This window comes from Chinchilla lanigera, unplaced genomic scaffold (genome assembly GCF_000276665.1).
Source record: "Chinchilla lanigera isolate Chin_1 unplaced genomic scaffold, ChiLan1.0 scaffold00004, whole genome shotgun sequence".
NCBI classification, from domain to species: Eukaryota; Metazoa; Chordata; class Mammalia; order Rodentia; family Chinchillidae; genus Chinchilla; species Chinchilla lanigera.
The window spans coordinates 22,568,046-22,571,991 of NW_004955405.1; the positions used below are offsets into that span (position 1 = coordinate 22,568,046).

Here is a 3,946-nt window from a genome sequence, read left to right on the forward strand (position 1 = left end):
CATATCTCAATATTTTTTCCTCCTTTCCCATCCAACCACTCCTCCCTTTTTGACCAACATTAGATTCATTTATTTATCTTATAAGCCATTATAAAGTTAATTATCATTACCATGCATAAAGCTTAATAAACACACTAATAATCCAATAAACATAGAAGACAATTATATTATATGAAGTACACATTTAGACATATTGCACAAGCTAAATTGCAGTATATTTTTTTCAATTATCTTTTATATTGTACTTTATCATATATCTAGTTTCTCATATAACAGAAACCATGCTGTATTTAAAACTGTGTGCTTGATTTACTTCACTTAACATTATGGTCTCAAGATGCATACATTTTACTACAAATGGCCAACGTTTATCCTTCCTTATGACAGAGCAGTACTCAACTTTGTATAAATACATTTTCTTTATCCATTCATCTTTTCATGTTCATTTAAGCTGCTTCCATGATTTAGCTATAATGAATTGTGTGCTATACACATAGATGTACATACATCACTGTGGTATGACGTCTTTAACCCTTTGGGCACAATATTCGGAAAGAAAGGAGCTGGGTCAAACTCCACACTGATTTCCATAGTGGTTTTACCTATTTACACTCCCACAAAAAATGTAGAAGGATTTCTTTTTCCCTTACAGCTTTACCAGCATTTGTTATAGGTTGATTTCATAGGGATAGTCATTCATGTGTGTGTGTGTGTGTGTGTGTGTGTGTGTGTGAGAGAGAGAGAGAGAGAGAGAGAGAGAGAGAGAGATTTCAGTGTTGTTTTCAATTGCATTTTTTGAATGTCCAACAATGTCAAACATTTTCTCATGTATCCATAGGCCATTTGTACTCTTCAATCTGAGAAGTTTCTATCCATTTCAGATGGCCTTTTGTTGATTTCATCTTTATTTGGAGGGGATCATCTTTTTGAGTTCTTTATACATTTTAGATACTAGTCTTTTATCCCAGGAGTAGCTGGGCAAATTTTTTCTCCATTCTTTGATGTCTTTTTATTCTGTTGGTGGTTTCCTTTGCCATGTGGAAGGCTTTTTAATTTGATATGATCCCATTTGTGGAGTGTTCTGTTTAGAAAGTCTTTGCCTACAATGCTTCTTCAAGTGTTTTACCTATTTCGTCTTCTAGCAGTTTAACTGTTTCTCTTCTAATACTTAAACGTTAGATTCAATTTGATTTTAATTTACTGTATGGTGAGAGATATGGGTCTAAATTTAACCTCTGGCATGTAGACAACCCATGTTCCCCAGAACTGTTTGTTAAAGAGATTATCTTTCTCCAGAAAAGGGATTTGGCCCCTTTGTCAGAGATGAGATAGCTGAATGTGCTTGGAGTTGTTTCTGTACTTTCTATTTTGTTCCACTGATCCATGAGTCTGGTTTTTTGTTTGTTTCTTTGTTTTCCAATACCATGGTGTTTTTTCAACTGTAGCTTTGTAGTATAACTTAAAGTCTGGGATTGTGACACCTGCTGTATTGCCCTTGTGCATAGAATTGCTTTTGCTATTCTGGTTAACTTCTGGTTCCATATGAATTTTAAGATTGTTTTTTCTAGTTCTAGAAGGAATTCTGTTGGTATTTTGATTGGGACTGTGTTAAATCTGGATAACAGTTTTGGAAGTATGACCATTTTGATTATATTTGTTCTGCCTATCCAGGAACAAGGGATTTCCATTTTCTGATATCCTTTTTCAGAGTACTGTAGTTTTCATTTTAGAGGCCTTTTACTGCCTTGGTTTGGTTAATTCCTAAGTATTTTATTTTTTTCTGATGTTGTTGTGAAAGATGTTTCCCTAATTTCTCTCTCAGTGAGTTTGTTATTAGTTCACAGGAACACTATTGATTTTTGAGTGCTGACTTTTTTCCTGGTCTGATTCCAAAATAGGACATTAGTTTTTAGAGTCTTTCAGTGGAGTTTTTAGGGTCTTCCATATAGATAATTATATCTGCAAATAAAGATAATTTAACTTCTTCCATTTCTATGCATATATTTTTTTATTTTTTCCTCTCTTTTGTCTAATTACTCTAGCTAATGTTTCAAGAATTACATTAAACAGGAGTGGCATAGCAGACATTCTTGTCTTTTTTGCTGACTTTGGAGGAAATTTTTCGTTTCTCTCAATTTACTATGATGCTGGCCATTAAATTCTCATAGATGGCTTTATCAGACTGTGATAAACATCTTTATTTCTATAGACTGTATATTGCATTCTGTCAAATTCTTTTTCTCCAACTATTGACATGATCATGTGAATTTTGACCTTGCTACTTTTTATGCGGCATATTACATTTATTGATTTGCATATGTTGAAACATTCCTGTATCCTTGAAATGGATCCTACTTTGTCAAAATGTATGATATTTTTGAATATTTGCTGCATTCTGTTTGTCAGTACCTTAGTCAGAATTTTGCAATAGGATCAATTATTGAATTGTGTAGAGTTATAGTTATTTTATGTTATACAATATAAAACAATTGTCTAGTAACATAGTAAGAATCCTTCTACCTGGACAGTTATCTCTGTAACAGGAAGTTGAACCAGTCTTAACTTTGTAATAATATGCATTTGCATGAGTAATTCATAAAAATTGCAAAAACAAGCATGTGAAGTCCACGTTGATATTTTTATTTCTTTTCTCTTTAGTTCTATAGAATATAATTACAAATCCTTTAAATATGTGTAGGAATTAAATTTTCTTTAATCTGAATCTTAGAAAGAATAATTCTGTCATGTAGGTTATAAAATTAAGTTATGAGAGTAATATTTCAGTACATTACTATAATTTTCTACTGAGGCTCTTAAATTGGCTTAAAGATTTCCACGTATTCAGAGTTAGATTTGTAATAAGTCACAAAAATTGAAATGGAAATTTTCCGGTCTAAACGTATTTCTTGAGTATCCTTTCAGCCATGGCTTTTCAGATGTGTTAATAAGTAATTTATTGGTACATTTGTTTCCAAAAGCAAGTTTTGGAATAATGTAGACATCAATTTAGATATTGTGTATAAAATAACACTAACTCAGATGACAAGCTAGAAGATCCATTTCTTTATTTTGAGGCTATATTAGCATTTTAATACTGAATTATTGAAAAATGTTCTGGTTGTTTTGCTGATCCAAGAAAATATACTAGAGTACATGCTCCATAGGGAAGGATATCTGTCTTGTTCACTGCTAGATTGCCAGAGCCTGGAATACAGCCAGGTATAAAGTATGGTCTCACTAAATATTTTTGAATAAAATATTTGTTGACTGAAAGAACGACGTTATTATGTAATTGAGTAACATTGTTCCTTGATGACTTGGGAGTCATCAGCATATTTTCCACAATCCGTGTAACTGGAAAATAATAAAGACATGCTGTAAGGGCTCCTTCATAAATTTCTTGAAGGTGACATGAATAATCCCAAGATGAAGATCAGAACTAAAAAGACTCCATTCTATTTTCCAGCTTTTATACATTTTGCAGATTTCTTTTTGGGTCCATAGGTATTTGAGCTTTTCACTCTCAAATCAAAATGGTTCCTACAAGTTACTTTAGCAAGAAAAAAACAGAATACATTGTTAGAATAAAATCTAAAACTAAATTTAACTTCAAACATTTTAAAACTTTAGATATTTATAAAATTTGGAGGAATATATTATTTGCACTAAACAAGCAACAGCATGATAAATTTGCCTGGGAATATGCAAAGCAACATAACTTATAAAAGTAATACATTTTCCAGTATTTCAAATTTTATTTCATATTAAATCTCCTAAAGTAAAAAGAAAAGTAATTGTTTTATTATTTTGCTATGATAAAATCTAGAGTTGGATTCAATATCCAAAGAAATATGATTTCTGGATCTATTATTTCAAGTTTTCTGTTAAAACAAAGACTTGAGGGGCTGGGGATTTAGCTCAGCGGCAAAAGCGCCTGCCTGGCAAG

At 31.8% G+C, this 3,946-nt stretch overlaps 1 long non-coding RNA gene across 2 annotated transcripts in view; it reads right to left on the minus strand.

Annotated features, from left to right (window-relative positions):
• Nucleotides 1-3,048: 3,048 nt before the first annotated feature.
• LOC102003615 overlaps nucleotides 3,049-3,946 on the minus strand; it is a 46,981-nt gene continuing 46,083 nt past the window's right edge. For both annotated transcript variants that reach the window (XR_001235464.1, XR_001235465.1), the window contains one exon: nucleotides 3,049-3,550. This is a non-coding gene — a long non-coding RNA (uncharacterized LOC102003615). The remainder of the gene's footprint in view (nucleotides 3,551-3,946) is intronic.